The 20,854-nt window shown below is 32.9% G+C and overlaps 1 protein-coding gene across 2 annotated transcripts in view; it reads left to right on the forward strand.

The window, feature by feature from the left end:
- The first annotated feature begins 261 nt into the window (after positions 1 to 261).
- The window catches only part of LOC124365278 (sodium-dependent neutral amino acid transporter B(0)AT3), a 66,773-nt gene continuing 46,180 nt past the window's right edge, over positions 262 to 20,854 (forward strand). For both annotated transcript variants that reach the window (XR_006922732.1, XM_046821242.1), the window contains exon 1: positions 262 to 322. The gene's annotated coding sequence lies outside the window, so the exon portion shown is untranslated. The remainder of the gene's footprint in view (positions 323 to 20,854) is intronic.

The raw sequence follows: 20,854 nt of genomic DNA on the forward strand, positions 1-20,854 counted from the left end.
AACAATTGGTTACAAACAATAGGATTCAAACATTATACTGAAAATATCTCCTCTTTTATTAAATGAAATCAGTAGCTTGAGAAAATTGCATTGTGACAAGGTCGAGTGTTTGTTTTTAACGTTCTTGTAACAGCAAAGTTAATAAAACTGGGATAATGGATGAAGCGTACTCAATCAGCTGTGATTTTGAATAGGTGCTCGTAGTTGGGGGGAGGTAAACTCTCCCACTCTCCATCTCAGCAAACCCAACCTCGCAGTCAAGCCAGTCAGTCGGCAGTGGGACGTTAGTTGATAGGTGTCGCGCGCCCCTTGTAGTTAAACGGTGAGTTATTTTCGTCAACATCTATGCAGTAACTATCATCATAAAATTATTTAGACGTTATGACATTTCTGACCAACATATAAGAAATAAGAAATAAACATGTTTATGTAAATTTTATGTTAATGTTGAACGGATGATGTAATTCTTTTTCATTGCACATCTTGATATACTACTGTAATAAAACTGTATCATATTGTATTATTAAAATATATTTGTTAGAAAATCATGTCAGATTATAAGTAGGAACTTGTAAACCGAATAGTTAGTGTTTGATGTTGGTTGTATTTGTTTTTAAAACCTTCATAACCTAACAACTTAAAATACTTAATTAAAATTTTAAAAAATGTTTTAAATAAATTCTACACGTTTTACGCGGAAATTTATATTTTTTGATGTAGATAATCAGAGCTCAGAACTCACAATCTTATTAGTTTCGCTAATATTAAGTTATTAGAAACTCAACGTAATACCAATATCGGGATAGATTCATTCATCTGACCTAATAAATCTCACAAAAAATAAATCTCTTATTATTAGACGTGTCACGTTTAAATTACAGATTCAAAATAAAAAATCTTCGTAGACCGTAAACATTATGTTGAATGTTCATATTATTTTTTAATTAACACATGGAGTTATTAAACAAATTGAATATGTACTTTGTTTTTATTTTGTTATTTTAAGACTGTGTTGAATTTTCTCCAATACCTTATGTATTGTAGTTGCTTGCAGACCAACAGTCCTACTGTGTTAGCGCAATAATAGCATCGGAAGCGTGTAGTCACATTGCCTACCCAACGCCGTGCGTCGTTTATCGCCTAGCAACGTCAAACACAGGGACAGCTCTGCTCGCGCTCATGCTACTTGTCTTGTAGCAAGTGCTTACAGCAATTAATCACAACCCGTAGTGAAGTTTGAAGTTCGCTTGCAAACTCATAATAATTAGTGCAGCATTAATGCTTCAGTGTTATTTACGGGTTTGTAAAGTTCTTTCTGTGTAAACTAGGCATTAGGTTTGTCAAGTTTGCATTACGCTTGCCAGTCCGCTCTATTGGCTTCGGTATTTGTCGAATTTCTTAAACTAAGAAACATAAAAAATGTATATTTCAGATAAATTTACCCTGTTTTCAGCTGAGCAATCGCTCTGTGAGGTGGAGCATTCCGAATCCTTTTCTGAGCTTTATAAAAGGGTGCTTATCTGCAACCACGGACGAAAAGAAAGTTGCTGAAAAATGGTTTATTACAAAACATATGTATTCCATAACACTTCTTACTTTTCCTCTTGGGCCATCAAATTTGTGACATGTGAATATTATAAATATTTTAATGACCACCATATTGGAACTTAATTGTGTACCAAGCTGGTCAAAGAAAGTGGCCGAGATATTTATAACATTTTAAATTGTTTGGGCTTTTTGAGACAGTTATCGTTTCTATAGGACACATTATAACTTTAGTACAGGGGAGGTTTTGAGCTTTGAGAGTCATGCTACGTGAGATATGCACAAATGTGCGTATGTAAGTGCTACCAAGAACACAATTAATTGTAATAAGCCAACTTTGTATACAAAATCTACCTAAAAACAATAAATAAGATAAATAACATCATTTATTATTTTACTCTACAACAGTTTACTTGAAAAATAATTTTAACAACGGTTTACTAATAACACTGACAAGCGAAGTAAAAATATACTAATTTTCAACACCGTTTCAGAGGAACTATCGCCCGCACACACAACATTAAGCACATTTAAAAATTAAAAATACAAAGCCTTGGCGCTCCTTGTTAATGCGAGTATATATATGACGAAGTTTTAAGAGCAAAAGAAAAATGTTATGCATGTAGTATTGAAATTTAAGAAGTGTTTGCTAAAGTGCCTTTACAACCGCTGCTTGACTAGATGGAAAGAGGTTCTCGCTGCCTCACAAATTCATCTCTTTCTTTCTCATACAATGATAAGTTATTCCCCAAGTGGTATTGTGATGGCTAATCCGATCAATAGAGTATAAGGAAAATTTCTAACACGCGGGAGAGATTGATGCCACTCTATGTTTCCGACATATTTTGAACACTTTCGTAGTATGTAGATAAAGAATACTAATGCTTAATTTTGAGAAAATTAAATACCAGCTTCTACTAAATTGTACACATGAATTATACTAAAATTCAACTGAGAAACATCTGGAGTAATAACAAAAGTATTTTAGAGAATAAATAAAAGAGATTTCATTGCTAAAGTACACGATTATTATCACTAATAAGGGTCTACGCAACTGTTAGTCATATTTTAATGTTTACTTTGATTGATGGGGAAATGGTACAGGCTGTTTCAGACCTTAATCTTTACTGGCCCTATGTCTGTTTTGTTGCAGATTTTTCCATTTATAACAATATTTAAGCTCTAGAGAAAACAAGAAAGTCGATAAGTGACTTACTTGGAAATAATTTACAGATGACATGTCAATATTTTACAAGAGCGTACCATGGGAATTGATAACCGACGAGATTTAGTTTAACTATATCTATTTATTATTAGATATAACTAAAATTAATCAAAAAGTGTTATAAATATTTGGAAATCTGACGACAGTAAATTGTAGGTCTACACTAAAGTCCTTCACTTTTTAATGAAAAGGAATTTTTATTCGCTATACTATGACATAATCATTACTCTTTTTAGATACTATCTTTCAAAAAAGGGCGCTCATTTAAGTGAGATTGAAAAATAGAACAGGTAAGCCCTATAAAAATGTTCATGATATAAGTCCCTATTCGAAGATATATAATAATAAAATGTGTTGGTTTTCTTCTTGTAAGGAGCGGTCTTTTGCCATGCACTTAGCTTCAAGGGCCTTTTGCGCACCCCGGAAGTATACCTTGAGGTCAACTAGTCTAAGGTTTCAGCGGTTCTACAAACCACCGAAAACAGCCGACCAGATCCTCCTGGGGAAATTAGTCCTGGGGAGGGGGTAAACAAACTTTGTCCAGACTACCATATATGGCGTACTGCTCCCGTGCTATTGTGGGACAGTCAAAGAGCAGCTATTCAGCAGTTACCACTTGTCCGCCACACGTTCTACTGAGCGGAATTGTTTAGTACTCGGTTATCTGCTTTGTTTATAAACTGAATTGCTTAAACTTGGTATCGTTAGATTTGTAATTAAATTTTCGAACTGAAAGGTAATCAATTTAACTTTTTTTATCATATGCCATTTAAAGATATTTACCATTTTATTTATGCCATTATAAATATTTTAGAAATCTTCCATTCTGAAAATAAATCTTTTAAAACATTTAAACATTTTTCTGTAATTAGGCCTTTAGGTTATAGAGGTATGAGTTTGTTATACATGAGTTGTTCATCAGTAACCAAAAACGTGCATCCACTTCGTTCCTCATTGTGCACTTTATCACGTCAGACCCATCTACTAGCAACTGAATCAATCATAGCATTCTCTCCATAAACCGCAGATTTGACGAAAATGCCAATTGGTTTAACTTTCTTTGCATTTATAAAACAAATCACAGATCTTATTTCACAAGCAGTGGCATTTTCATTTAGCACTGACATTATAAAAAGTTATACAAAGCACTCGTCGGCAGCAGCGAGTATAAAATAGCGTAGTTTTTTCTCCTTGAGTCAAAATAATTGCCGCGCGTGTGCGGAACTGCGATCGCAGCGGTACCGTGGATGGAAATAGAAAAAAAAATTATAGTTCGGTTTGTCTTTGGTCCGGAATAACACCAGAAAATATTGGTAAAGAGTTCTGGGACACCCTACATATAAAAATTTATTGATGTTATTTTGCCTAATCACATACATACAATAAAAATATATCCTTATCATCAGTCCTTTTTCATGCCCACTTTAAGCTGGACCACACTACCATTTTAAACGCCCTTAATCAGTTAATCCTCATTGAACGATAACAATTAATAAGTTAAATATTTTTCTGTCTTCGAAAACATCTTTACACGAACTGTAATTAAAACATTACAAAAAATAAAAATAAATTAAACGATTCCCGATTAAAATACTGTATACTGTTCTGAGTAGTCAGTTTAAAACACCACGCCTGGAATGCTAACCACAGCAAGTACATACTGTTAATACGATTTAACTATGTATAATAACACCTTAAAACGGTGGCCACAGATCTGATATCTAAGTTATACTGTTCTGAGTAGTCAGTTTAAAACACCCCGCCTGGAATGCTAACCACACAAGTACATACTGTTAATACGATTTAACTATGTATAATAACGCCTTAAAACGGTGGCCACAGATCTGATATCTAAGTTATACTGTTCTGAGTAGTCAGTTTAAAACACCCCGCCTGGAATGCTAACCACAGCAAGTACATACTGTTAATACGATTTAACTATGTATAATAACACCTTAAAACGGTGGCCACAGATCTGATATCTAAGTTATACTGTTCTGAGTAGTCAGTTTAAAACACCCCGCCTGGAATGCTAACCACACAAGTACATACTGTTAATACGATTTAACTATGTATAATAACGCCTTAAAACGGTGGCCACAGATCTGATATCTAAGTTATACTGTTCTGAGTAGTCAGTTTAAAACACCACGCCTGGAATGCTAACCACAGCAAGTACATACTGTTAATACGATTTAACTATGTATAATAACGCCTTAAAACGGTGGCCACAGATCTGATATCTAAGTTATACTGTTCTGAGTAGTCAGTTTAAAACACCACGCCTGGAATGCTAACCACAGCAAGTACATACTGTTAATACGATTTAACTATGTATAATAACACCTTAAAACGGTGGCCACAGATCTGATATCTAAGTTATACTGTTCTGAGTAGTCAGTTTAAAACACCCCGCCTGGAATGCTAACCACAGCAAGTACATACTGTTAATACGATTTAACTATGTATAATAACGCCTTAAAACGGTGGCCACAGATCTGATATCTAAGTTATACTGTTCTGAGTAGTCAGTTTAAAACACCACGCCTGGAATGCTAACCACAGCAAGTACATACTGTTAATACGATTTAACTATGTATAATAACGCCTTAAAACGGTGGCCACAGATCTGATATCTAAGTTATACTGTTCTGAGTAGTCAGTTTAAAACACCACGCCTGGAATGCTAACCACAGCAAGTACATACTGTTAATACGATTTAACTATGTATAATAACGCCTTAAAACGGTGGCCACAGATCTGATATTTAAGTTATACTGTTCTGAGTAGTCAGTTTAAAACACCCCGCCTGGAATGCTAACCACAGCAAGTACATACTGTTAATACGATTTAACTATGTATAATAACGCCTTAAAACGGTGGCCACAGATCTGATATTTAAGTTATACTGTTCTGAGTAGTCAGTTTAAAACACCCCGCCTGGAATGCTAACCACAGCAAGTACATACTGTTAATACGATTTAACTATGTATAATAACGCCTTAAAACGGTGGCCACAGATCTGATATCTAAGTTATACTGTTCTGAGTAGTCAGTTTAAAACACCCCGCCTGGAATGCTAACCACAGCAAGTACATACTGTTAATACGATTTAACTATGTATAATAACGCCTTAAAACGGTGGCCACAGATCTGATATCTAAGTTATACTGTTCTGAGTAGTCAGTTTAAAACACCACGCCTGGAATGCTAACCACAGCAAGTACATACTGTTAATACGATTTAACTATGTATAATAACGCCTTAAAACGGTGGCCACAGATCTGATATCTAAGTTATACTGTTCTGAGTAGTCAGTTTAAAACACCCCGCCTGGAATGCTAACCACAGCAAGTACATACTGTTAATACGATTTAACTATGTATAATAACGCCTTAAAACGGTGGCCACAGATCTGATATCTAAGTTATACTGTTCTGAGTAGTCAGTTTAAAACACCACGCCTGGAATGCTAACCACAGCAAGTACATACTGTTAATACGATTTAACTATGTATAATAACGCCTTAAAACGGTGGCCACAGATCTGATATTTAAGTTATACTGTTCTGAGTAGTCAGTTTAAAACACCCCGCCTGGAATGCTAACCACAGCAAGTACATACTGTTAATACGATTTAACTATGTATAATAACGCCTTAAAACGGTGGCCACAGATCTGATATCTAAGTTATACTGTTCTGAGTAGTCAGTTTAAAACACCCCGCCTGGAATGCTAACCACAGCAAGTACATACTGTTAATACGATTTAACTATGTATAATAACGCCTTAAAACGGTGGCCACAGATCTGATATCTAAGTTATACTGTTCTGGGTAGTCAGTTTAAAACACCCCGCCTGGAATGCTAACCACAGCAAGTACATACTGTTAATACGATTTAACTATGTATAATAACGCCTTAAAACGGTGGCCACAGATCTGATATCTAAGTTATACTGTTCTGAGTAGTCAGTTTAAAACACCCCGCCTGGAATGCTAACCACAGCAAGTACATACTGTTAATACGATTTAACTATGTATAATAACGCCTTAAAACGGTGGCCACAGATCTGATATCTAAGTTATACTGTTCTGAGTAGTCAGTTTAAAACACCCCGCCTGGAATGCTAACCACAGCAAGTACATACTGTTAATACGATTTAACTATGTATAATAACGCCTTAAAACGGTGGCCACAGATCTGATATTTAAGTTATACTGTTCTGAGTAGTCAGTTTAAAACACCCCGCCTGGAATGCTAACCACAGCAAGTACATACTGTTAATACGATTTAACTATGTATAATAACGCCTTAAAACGGTGGCCACAGATCTGATATCTAAGTTATACTGTTCTGAGTAGTCAGTTTAAAACACCACGCCTGGAATGCTAACCACAGCAAGTACATACTGTTAATACGATTTAACTATGTATAATAACGCCTTAAAACGGTGGCCACAGATCTGATATCTAAGTTATACTGTTCTGAGTAGTCAGTTTAAAACACCCCGCCTGGAATGCTAACCACAGCAAGTACATACTGTTAATACGATTTAACTATGTATAATAACGCCTTAAAACGGTGGCCACAGATCTGATATCTAAGTTATACTGTTCTGAGTAGTCAGTTTAAAACACCACGCCTGGAATGCTAACCACAGCAAGTACATACTGTTAATACGATTTAACTATGTATAATAACGCCTTAAAACGGTGGCCACAGATCTGATATCTAAGTTATACTGTTTGAAGCTAACGGCGTGATATTTAAGTTATCATTTGAAAATTTTGTTCCAATGTATGTGCGAATGAATTAATATGTAATAAGATGTTTCCTCTTGAATAAGACATGATTAATTATAGACCTCTTTGAAATCACGCCACATTTTTAACACCGCGTAATTAGGTTCCTTTAATGAAACTCCTCTCGTGTAATAAACATGTCAAAAGTGAAGAACGTAATGAAATGCTTCATAAATCTTTTAACTGTACTAGTATTCCTAATTACGTTGGAAATTACTTTTATATTTGAATTTCAAATTAATCATTATTAAAATTTAATAATGATTAAATTAAAAGGATTTTCAGAATTAAAACTCACAACATAATAACACTTTATACGCAATTTATATTACAAGGAGTTTTATATTTCTTGTACGCTGTAACAGTGGCTAGTTAATACACAAACGGAAGCCCTGTAAAAGAGAGATTTATCTCTGGATTTTCTAATTTCCTCAAACACAAGTTGTAAGTAAAGTTATAAAAATTTCCAATAATATGAAAGTTAAAATTTGTTATTTCAATAATACTAATTCATAAAGTGTATAAGAATACGTATCGTCATTACTACAAATGTTCCCAAGCTGAATAAATGTATTTATATCAAGTAGTATAGTGACTTTTGATTTAATCAAATATCTTTTTAAACTCTCACATTAATCATCATTAAAAACACAGCTTATACAGATTTTGTAAATAGATGATGTGTGATAAAAAAAAGTGGCAACACAGTTTTTAGTGAGAAAACTCCTGGTCTTTCTTACACGCAAACTGAACCAGTGAAGTCTACGTATTCTCCTGTTTCCATTATGACTGACACTAAGAGCTGACTGTTTAGGATTAAGTAGACAGGGGCATTAATTCACTATTACGTGATTAATCAAAAGAATAATACACATTTATATGAGAAAATTAGATTAGATTTCTTATGACACCTCAGTGAATTCGCACGTTATTTATTATTTGCGACAACAAGTAGAATGTTGAATGAGTAATGATGCTTCACAACAGCTCCCCAGGAAAGCTTAAAATTTCTTATTTTTTGGTACATTTTGAAGAGTATTCCACCTTTTTTAAACTTGTCTCTTTGGTTAAACTAAAGACATGTTAAATATTTGCCACTCATATATAAAAAAAATCATTATATTTACTATAATTTAAAAAGCATTACTGGGTATTAAAAATAACTGTATAAAATTAAACTTACAATAAAATAATACACAAACCCATAAAGGTCAACAAACATCTACTTCACAGAGCTACTATCACAAATATACACTGATTTTGAATCTTGCTGTCCATAGATAAATAAATTTTTAACGTATATAAATGTTATATTACGTTTTACGTTAGAAACCTTCATACACATATATATAGTACGAAGGTTTCTATATATATATAAAACAAATAAAAAAATAAATAAATATATTATGATGTATTGTGAGCAAGGGCTGCTGAGAGAGGATTTAATAATAGGTTAGATTGGCAGTACAACACCCTCAAATGAACCAACACATATTTTATTTGTGACAACATCTCATTAAATTGATTAAAATTTTAATTAACAATTGATAACGTCAACCGACATATTAAGCACAAATTTTAATACCTTAATACTTTGAAGACATGTTTAATATTAAATTATTCATTACAATTTATTTTTAATTTAATTCACTATAAAATTTACTAGTAATTTTGTAGTGTTGCAATAAATATGAGTTCATGGACTAACGTGAGAAACTTTCTTTTAAAATATCTAAACATTTACATAAATTTACATTTTCGAAATTGTGAACATTTAAATAAAATATATGAAATAAGAAAATATGAATTTCAATATTAAACTATTCATTTGATTTTTACACATTATAATCTTTGCTTTTCATTATATTAGGTACAGGTACCTTGGAATTGTAAATTATTAATGAACCCTGATATATATAATACTAAGTTCCTAAAATTACTTACATTTTATTGCACTTGACACTTATTACGCCTAAAGATATTTTTCCCGCACACGAACACAAGCACTGGCACTCCCAAACGTCGCTTTTCGAATTCCCGTCCTCAACTTTCTCCTTTCTTCTTTGTTCTTCAGTTTTGATGTTGTTCTCCCGCCAGCTCTCCATGACCACGCCTATGCCAAAACTCGCCATCATAATTGGTGAGTACCAATGTTTCATATCAGCATGGCTGTCCCTTACATCGGCGCACGGTTTTTAGAAATAAGCATTTCCGCTGCTTAAACAAGCATTTCCTGTTTGTTCATCATCGGTGTCTGGGCGGATGTGCGTATCCACTTACATCCGGAGGATGTTTGTCTCGAATTGTAATACAAGACTTCCTTTCCAGCAACCATCTGTACATTGATTCTATGAATTTTGTTACACTAATAATTACGTACGTCTTACAATATATATATATATATATATATATATATATATATATATATATATATATATATATATTTACACCTAGGTATATATTGAAACGTATAAAAACACATTTCGACACCTAGATTATAAACATTGTTCAGTAAATAATTTAGATTTATTTACATAATACACATTTACATATTACATTACATATTTTCAGTAATAAAACCGTAATGGTGCCGTAAATATGTAAAAAATTAAAATGCTGGTGTACAATACAGCAGTGAAAAGCTAGCATCTACATAATTTCTAGGACGAATTTTCTGTTTTAGGTATCAATGTTTGTATTTAAGTGTTTTAAAACTTCTATTAATCAGTAAACTATTTTATAATCTTATTAGATTCTTTCGATATTATACTTTAAAACTTAAATGTCCTCTATCTCAAAACGTGACAATATTAATTTTCTCTTGATTTAATGCTGCAAGAAATATAATTGTGTAACATTTTAGATTTTAAACATTTTTACTGGTTTTTAAATAAAACATTTTAAAACACGTACCCACTGACAGATGGTAAATAACACATTTCTGACCTGATATTACATTTCTTTTGTCTTGACACGAAGACCGAACTATCTCAGAGTTCGTAAGCCGTATATATGGCTTCATCAGAAGGAACATGAATCAAGGTAATAAACGTGTAAAAAGTTAAATATTCGTATATCATATTATACAAGGTATACCATTTCACAAATAATAATAATACATTTTACATTAAAATAACTCCGAATGATAATTAGTTGCTTTCTGACTGGTGAGAATAATTAATAAATTAGTAGATCAGAGTGGTACGTTACTGAATTTACGTTAAAAATTATAGTTTTCTTAATTTTTTAAGATAAATCTCAAAAATGTCTTCTAATTTCATGGTAAAAAGATAACAGTAAATTATAGAAGCAGTAAAAAGACAGTATTATATATGAAAGGCTATGCATATATGTATGTAGTTATTTATAACGCAAAAATGTGAAATAATTAACAAAATATTTCCATACAGCTATTATAATTGTGATAATTACAGTTCTGGATTCCATGACCGAATTATATAGATACACTTGAACGGTCGAAATCAATCAGTAGAACGATGATATCGTGTGTGTTTAATTGAGAGAGTTCAATAGCATTCACATATATAATTTGCATACACTAATAGCTTCTGACACTAAATCAGCGTATTTCCTATTACTACATAACAGATTACTAAACAGCTCTGTTTCTCACCATAAATTAACATTAATTTTGTAGGTTTTGTAAAAAGAAAATATATTTAAACAAATTAAATACTCTATTTCTGCTTATATTATTTGACTGTTATCTTTTTTGAGCAATACAATCAGAAGTAATTTTTTAGATTTGTCTATAAAAACTGTTAAAAATACCGTTTAACGTGGTCAGTAACTACTAGGTTAAGCTACTAATTTAATAACTATTTTCACCAGCCAGAAGGTTATACATATACATTTCCTTCACAAAATCGTATGTAACAGAGCATCATTAGGACTTGTTTAATTTATTACTACTATTATTTGTTATTTTGATTTTCGATTTATTATTTACGACATGATATACCTGATACAAATATTTGAAGTCCTTTATGCTTTGATGACCTCGCACATGTAGCTTCTGATAAAAGATAAAACGACCGACCATAGGCCATACATGTTATGTATAGGAGCAGAGAACATCAATATAACTCTAAATATGTATAAGCTACTATATTAAAATTACGTTTATTAGTAATCTAAGTATTAAAAATTAAATTAAACTAATACAGCTTAATTGCCTTAATATAATCCTTCAAATTGATTTAAACGAGTTCTGAATTGGTAAGAATAAAGAGACCACACAATTGATTGATGTTTTATAAGGCCTTAAAAATTACAAGACGTTGTTTCGGTGGTTTTATACCACGGTTTCTTTGCAAATATGCTACATTCTTATTTAAGTTAAGGAACATTCAACTTACAATATTTGGCAATGAGTTGATCTATGCCAGTGATGTCTACAAAGAATAATTATTCTCTGTTAATAATTTAATCATGATTAATTATGACACAATAATAAAAATTCTAATAATTTATAAAATCTTATCTATACATGTCAAATATGTGAGTATATTATTAAATAAGAAATGGGTTTTCATTAAATAGATAATTAATTTTAATATACATGTAGTTTAAAAAGTTTCAGTTTATATCACAGATGTATTTCGTGGTAAACGACTATTTCAAACTACTATACAGTGAATATATCTATAAGGTGCCCAACCATTAAAAATATAATAAGACTTGCACAAAACAAAGTAAATATCTTTAAAGAGTAAGTTGCTTCAGCTAGCTGTTAGCTTACATAGTTGGTATATTGGTAATTATCAGAGATGTATGTCACAACGCGTCGATACTGTTATAGTCTTGAATCAAGTCAGTCTTGCTGTGTTTAACTGTTAGCTTACATAGTTGGTATATTGGTAATTATCAGAGATGTATGTCACAACGCGACGATACTGTTATAGTCGTGAATCAAGTCAGTCTTGCTGTGTTTAACTGTTAGCTTATATAGTTGGTATATTGGTAATTATCAGAGATGTATGTCACAACGCGACGATACTGTTATAGTCGTGAATCATGTCAGTCTTGCTGTGTTTAACTGTTAGCTTACATAGTTGGTATATTGGTAATTATCAGAGATGTATGTCACACTGCGACGAAACTTTTATAGTCGTGAATCATGTCAGTCTTGCTGTGTTTAACTGTTAGCTTACATAGTTGGTATATTGGTAATTATCAGAGATGTATGTCACAACGCGACGATACTGTTATAGTCGTGAATCAAGTCAGTCTTGCTGTGTTTAACTGTTAGCTTATATAGTTGGTATATTGGTAATTATCAGAGATGTATGTCACAACGCGACGATACTGTTATAGTCGTGAATCATGTCAGTCTTGCTGTGTTTAACTGTTAGCTTACATAGTTGGTATATTGGTAATTATCAGAGATGTATGTCACACTGCGACGAAACTTTTATAGTCGTGAATCAAGTCAGTCTTGCTGTGTTTAACTGTTAGCTTACATAGTTGGTATATTGATTATTATCAGAGATGTATGTCACATTGCGACGAAACTTTTATAGTCGTGAATCATGTCAGTCTTGCTGTGTTTAACTGTTAGCTTACATAGTTGGTATATTGGTAATTATCAGAGATGTATGTCACAACGTGACGATACTGTTATAGTCGTGAATCAAGTCAGTCTTGCTGTGTTTAACTGTTAGCTTATATAGTTGGTATATTGGTAATTATCAGAGATGTATGTCACACTGCGACGAAACTTTTATAGTCGTGAATCAAGTCAGTCTTGCTGTGTTTAACTGTTAGCTTATATAGTTGGTATATTGGTAATTATCAGAGATGTATGTCACACTGCGACGAAACTTTTATAGTCGTGAATCAAGTCAGTCTTGCTGTGTTTAACTGTTAGCTTATATAGTTGGTATATTGGTAATTATCAGAGATGTATGTCACAACGCGACGATACTGTTATAGTCGTGAATCAAGTCAGTCTTGCTGTGTTTAACTGTTAGCTTACATAGTTGGTATATTGGTAATTATCAGAGATGTATGTCACACTGCGACGAAACTTTTATAGTCGTGAATCATGTCAGTCTTGCTGTGTTTAACTGTTAGCTTACATAGTTGGTATATTGGTAATTATCAGAGATGTATGTCACACTGCGACGAAACTTTTATAGTCGTGAATCAAGTCAGTCTTGCTCTGTTTAACTGTTAGCTTACATAGTTGGTATATTGGTAATTATCAGAGATGTATGTCACACTGCGACGAAACTTTTATAGTCGTGAATCAAGTCAGTCTTGCTGTGTTTAACTGTTAGCTTACATAGTTGGTATATTGATTATTATCAGAGATGTATGTCACAACGCGACGATACTGTTATAGTCGTGAATCATGTCAGTCTTGCTGTGTTTAACTGTTAGCTTACATAGTTGGTATATTGGTAATTATCAGAGATGTATGTCACACTGCGACGAAACTTTTATAGTCGTGAATCAAGTCAGTCTTGCTGTGTTTAACTGTTAGCTTACATAGTTGGTATATTGGTAATTATCAGAGATGTATGTCACACTGCGACGAAACTTTTATAGTCGTGAATCAAGTCAGTCTTGCTGTGTTTAACTGTTAGCTTACATAGTTGGTATATTGGTAATTATCAGAGATGTATGTCACACTGCGACGAAACTTTTATAGTCGTGAATCAAGTCAGTCTTGCTATGTTTAACTGTTAGCTTACATAGTTGGTATATTGATTATTATCAGAGATGTATGTCACAACGCGACGATACTGTTATAGTCGTGAATCATGTCAGTCTTGCTGTGTTTAACTGTTAGCTTACATAGTTGGTATATTGGTAATTATCAGAGATGTATGTCACACTGCGACGAAACTTTTATAGTCGTGAATCAAGTCAGTCTTGCTGTGTTTAACTGTTAGCTTACATAGTTGGTATATTGGTAATTATCAGAGATGTATGTCACACTGCGACGAAACTTTTATAGTCGTGAATCAAGTCAGTCTTGCTGTGTTTAACTGTTAGCTTACATAGTTGGTATATTGATTATTATCAGAGATGTATGTCACAACGCGACGATACTGTTATAGTCGTGAATCATGTCAGTCTTGCTGTGTTTAACTGTTAGCTTACATAGTTGGTATATTGGTAATTATCAGAGATGTATGTCACACTGCGACGAAACTTTTATAGTCGTGAATCAAGTCAGTCTTGCTGTGTTTAACTGTTAGCTTACATAGTTGGTATATTGATTATTATCAGAGATGTATGTCACATTGCGACGAAACTAGCCAGTAATTCACACCCGCATATTGTACAGGGAAAACTGAATCGTGTTTAACTGAATCGCAACCAATCAGTAACCAATATCAGCTTATTCCCGGCAATCTCTGATAAAGAAGCCGGTTCAACATCTGTTGACTTATGATGGTTTTTCTCATCGTGACTGTAATAATCCAAGATTTTAATTGTATTAATTAGCAACGTTGCGACATGGTATGAACAGAAAACCCTAGATTATTGTTTCAATTTGTGTCAGCAAGAACACGGTTTATACCATGTCGAAAAATTTCTAACGCAGTTCATATCTAGAAATACTTCGCCCTCGCTTTGAAGAGACATATTTAGCTACAAAATGTTAGACCAAACTCGTAAGATCAACAATGGACCATTATATTATAGACCATGACCAAGTATACAACTTTTAGGAGAATGAGTTATATACCTTTATTTCCAGGTATAATACTTTCTGGTCAAAATTACTAGCATTAGTTGTTTATAGATGTAGATGTCTTTACAAATTCAAAATGGTGTACATGAATTAAAATTTATGATTTGTTGTCTTCAACACCTTGATTCTCAACGGTTAATTTAAAAGTATTATTAATTATTTGTATTTTGTTAATTTAGAGAAATAGAGTAGTATGAATCTGAAATACCTATTTCAATACTTCAAGGACGTCTTAAAAATAATCAACAGAAATTTTAAAACTTATAAATATTTATTTCTTGTGTATTCGTACAATAATTACTTAACTAAATAGATTTCACAGACTATAATATTAAATAGTACGCAATGGTTAATTAAATTGCGTGTTTTAAATCGCAATTACCGTAAAGTTTGATATATTTGAACAACATACTTAACCATGACATTCGGAATTGTTTTGAAAAATTCAAATGCCGAAAAGATACATTGGATTAGCAGTGGGCTACAAAATGACAGCAATCTACAGGACGGCCTCCAATCGATCTGAACTGAGCCGTTACCCAGTGCTGGTGGATCGTGCTCCATTTACCCAGAATTTATCCCAAACTGTACTCCTCCTAACGCCCCCCCCCACCACCCTCCACGACAACGTTACACCACCCACCGGGTACTACGTGACGTCACGGGCAGAGTGGATTCAACTGTGTCAATGTTGTGCGTGTGTTTTGTTTACCCTTTCAGTTACGTCACGTCGAGAGAGTGAGAGGAAGGGTGAGGAAGATGCTGACATTTGTAAGTTGTAATTTCTTACTCAAATGATTAAATTTGACTTTCAGTCAGAGAATGAACAGCTATACTTAATTTCTCTGACTATCTTAGATACAATTTTTTTTTTTCATTTGTAAATGCAACCTATTTTAAAAATGGATAGAGCCAAATTCGAGGAAAACTTTCTTATACATCACTAGCAGTTGCCCGCGGCTTTGCACGCAATTTACCGTTGAAAAACAGTACACTATATTCACGTATTCTTTTTCTAACACGTTCTAAACATTGCTGAGATAGTTGAAAGTCGTTCCTTCGTGAGCCTCTTGGGCGCATTATGAAGGTATGTACCATATTTCCTGCCTCTATCTTTCGTGGTTTTTGCTAAGTGTTGATAAGTTATTCAGAACAACAAACTAATTAGGTTATATAGAATCAAATTCGGTCTGTTAAAATTAATTTTCTGCCTAAGATATCTCCAGTATTATTGAGGAATGTGCCTTCAAGAAAATGTATCAACGAAAACCAATTTCGATCATAAAGCGTATTCTTTCCACTCTTTTCCTTTACCTTCGATCTAACCAAATCCAATTACATTATGTGCAAACATTCACGGATTTGTACAATGAGGTTGTTTTCATAATAGCGTTTAATAGTATTTTCATTGCATTGAATAGTTTATTGATCATTGGTGCAATCTAAATTTAAAATTAGGCAATGACGTATTCTATGCGACCTGCATTACACTACTGATCAAGCACTTTACAATAACAGTTTTCTAAATTTTAAATGTAAACAATAATGTTTCTGCCTCTTTGATGAACTTCAGCTGAAATTGTTAACAGCTGTTAAGTATCAGTTCAATTTGTATTACGTGTCGTAGCGCAATCTGCCGGATCCTATGTAAAACACTCAACAACATCACAAACATCAACAACAATTTATAAATGAAAGATTAACTAAATAATTTTTTTTAATTTGACCAAATTGTAAATCTAAACCATTCTCGAATCCCCTGCAACACACAAAAAATTTCATCAAAATTGGTCCAGCCATTTAGGAGGAGTTTTCACATACACACGAACACAAGAAAAACAAAAAAAAAATATATATATATAAATTGGTTATACCATGTACACTGACCAGACTTTTAGAATAATTGGGATAATAGGATGAAGTGTGAGTTTCCACAATTTCGATCAAATTAAAATAACATTTTTATGTAGATTAAACTTTTTGTTATAGGCCAAAACATATTTTTATTATTGGAAATGATTATTTCTGTTAAAAATGTAATAAATCTTTAATAGCCTTTTACATTTGAAACAACTAGGTATATTTCGTAACAAATGAATTTAATTTTTTATTTTTACTCAATTTTGAGCTATATCAATAACACATTGTTTTAATTCAGTAACTAACAATATGAATACCTCGTTCAAACTAGCTGTGCAATGTTGATATTTTTCGACAATTTCTTGCTCCTGTGCTGATTTTAATTCGATAAATATTATGGATCGCTAATATATTTCAAGTCTGGGTTCTATATTCAAGGATCAATCGGCAATAAACTACTGTTTCATCTTATATTGAAACGGATATGCTTCGCTATCTCTTGTTACATGAAGGAACCATATTTCAGTATGATTTATTTAACGGCCATTGTCAAGAACCAAATTTGCACTCCAAAATTAATTCATACCTTTTATCGCTTCTAATATGAACAAAAGCCTTTTAAGAAACCCACCTTAATTGCCCATTTAAATTGTTATAGTATATATAAATAAAAAATAAAAATGTAAATATATATATATATATATATATATATATATATATTCACATAGGTACGTATAATATGCTAATATTCAATAATTACAATAATTCCCTACATTTTTATTTTTGCTCCCACTGGATTCTACTATTTTGACACCATTTACTCGGCAATGTTACGACACTTCACTGTTAAAGAGCAAGCGATGGCCGAATTTATTAACGCTCTAACAGTGTTCAATTGCCGCGTTCAATAATAGGCTCTCACACTGCCAGGTTTGCTGTCGATAACTTCACAGTAGTTCAACAGGTCGTCGATTATTGTACGTGCCAATTTGTCCATTCACTGAAGGTTTATTTGTATATTCAAACCACTTATATATTGTAGTCATCTTGTTGTGTAATTTCTTGCTTTGAAAAATAATTCATTCTTACCGCAATTCAAAGTTGTTTAAGTACAACAATTGATTTAACTTTTCGGGAACCATTATGACGAAGAAGTCCAAAACAAACCGTTTTAATCGTTTTGTCGTCAGAGATAGACTGTAACGATTAACAGACTGTAAAATGAAGTGTAGACTTGTTTTGGATCTCTCTTCAAACGGACGTGGACTCCAGATTCCAGTAGTCAAGTCTGTGACAGCGTCAGATTTAGATGCTACATGAAGTAGAAGGTGAAAAGGAGCTGAACTCAACATTCGCATTGAATCAACCATTTCCACCATACCTACTTGATGTATATACAAGTTTTACTTATTATGTGTTCCACAAAAACTGTTCTTTTTATGCTCTTTGGCTTGATTCACGTACAATCAGTAGTTTTCATTTAGGTACATTTTGAACATTCTGTATAACGTCGTATACTACTAAAACGTCATGTAGTATTAAGCGTCTTATTTAACTACTCCACATCAGCATCGAGAGTTGTAGGTATGACGTGACTGTTGCGCAATATTAGTGTTTTATCACTCTCCATGGTAATGGGCTACTTTCCAATACAACTAAGATCTGCGATAGTCATCTTTTCCTTCGTAGCTAGCAGCTTCCGTTTCTTCCTCTGTAGCTTGTAATGTTTGGGATTTTCCCTCCCCTAAACATTATTTTTGCTATGTTACCAACTATTACCAAAGAATAGTAAAATATTTAATAAATAATCAAATTACATAACTTTTCAGCAGTCATATGAATAATTAGTCAAGGTCCAAGAGCAAAACTACCGGTAAAAAGCTTAGATTTACAAAGAATTTGTGGAACACATTATAGAGCAAAACTCTTGACCATAACGGACGGGCGATTTTCTATTGAACTTAAAATTGTATTAACAGAGACCCTAAACGTCATAGGTGGAATAAAAATAGCTCTCATAATAATAGTACAAGAGAAAAGTAACAATGACTATTGTAAGTCTGTTCCACAGACTCACGTTTAGGTGGTAAAAATTTGCTACTGAACTCTTGTCATTGTATCAAATCATGATACAATCAAGATGCAGTGCGGGGCTGCAGCTCTGATTGCTATGTGACTTCGGCACATGAGCTATTATACTGATGAAATACGGATAAATCCGAAGTGGTATGTAAACAAGCGACGACCTGTGTATCACAGTCACTCAGCTGGATTAACTGGAGTGCATATAACATCCCACAACTTTTCAGGTGATTCACTGAAAACAAAGTAATATTTAATCCAAGCAAAACCCACACGATTGAGTTTAGTCTCAAATATCGTGCAATTTGCACTATTCGTTTCTGCTTGACAACACTATTATTAAAACTGTCTGTCCACCAAGTGTGGATTTATATGGAGTCTGATCCAAATGGTTCTCAACTCATGTAAATGACCTTGCGGAACAACGTTTTCATCCAGAAAAAATGGACTCTAAGGACCGTTTGGAGTATTGGTAGGGTAGGCAGTTGCCGGGAGTCTTTCGGTCATGTAGCAATATTTCTCCACTCTCTTTTGATTTATCAGGTTTAATAAATATTAAATTATATACAAAGGTGATATCCTGACTGACTGTATCTAATTAATCAAACGCCCAGCATAGAAAATAAAAGATAATTAAATAAAATTTGGTAGATAGGTTTATCTTGGGTCCTAGATACGCACTTAGGAAGGATCTTTCTCTCCGACATCGGAACTCCACTTTACTAGCCTCTAAAGTTGTTAACATTCCCATAAAAAAAATGCATTGCTTGAAACTTAAGAGAGCCTGTTAATACATCAACGGCTCTTGCAAATGACAGCACAACCATGTGTTTAATTAATTAACTAAAGTTTTAAATGTTTTTACATGTATAATATTTAAAGCACTGAGTAAGCTTTATAGTACCTAACAACAATGTTTATTTTAACATTTTCTGTAATCGCAGTTGAGCAGAGAGTTTTTCCAGATAATTCTAGAATATAGTTATAATTGTAAATTTGAGTAAATATTAAGTATGCAGTGCTTGATCAATACTGTAATGCAGATAACAAAGACAATGCTACTACAAACTTGTAAAACAGTTTTTACTACAATCAGATTTATGTACAAGACGCTGTACGAACTTGTACAGACAATACATTAACATTCACTCAAATTCAAAAGGACTGATAACTCGAAGAAAGATGATCTACCACGGCAGTGCTATTTACTTAGAGCAGATCAAAACTACTTTGAAGATTAACTATAACCCAAAAATTCCTGCCAACCTCTTATAGATACAAAGTAGGTACATAAGATAGGCCTAAATCCGTGTTAAAAAGATTATCTATGAATATTTATCGATAAAACCCTGACACTTTTATAAGGAAATATATACTAGTCATTATAGTTTGTATAGAATTGAATAAATAGTTTTAAACCTTAAATTGATAGAATATAATTAATTACATGCAAATTACAAATTTACAAATGTATACCTTTTTTAATAAAGAACACTATTGTGTATTTTATTCTAAAAAGGTATGTTGGTTTTTGTATAATGCCTCTTCAACCTTCCAATTTGTCGAAACAAAATCTCATATTGTCAAGTCAAATTCAGTGCCACAAGGAA

This window comes from Homalodisca vitripennis, chromosome 1 (genome assembly GCF_021130785.1).
Source record: "Homalodisca vitripennis isolate AUS2020 chromosome 1, UT_GWSS_2.1, whole genome shotgun sequence".
In the NCBI taxonomy this organism is placed as follows: Eukaryota; Metazoa; Arthropoda; class Insecta; order Hemiptera; family Cicadellidae; genus Homalodisca; species Homalodisca vitripennis.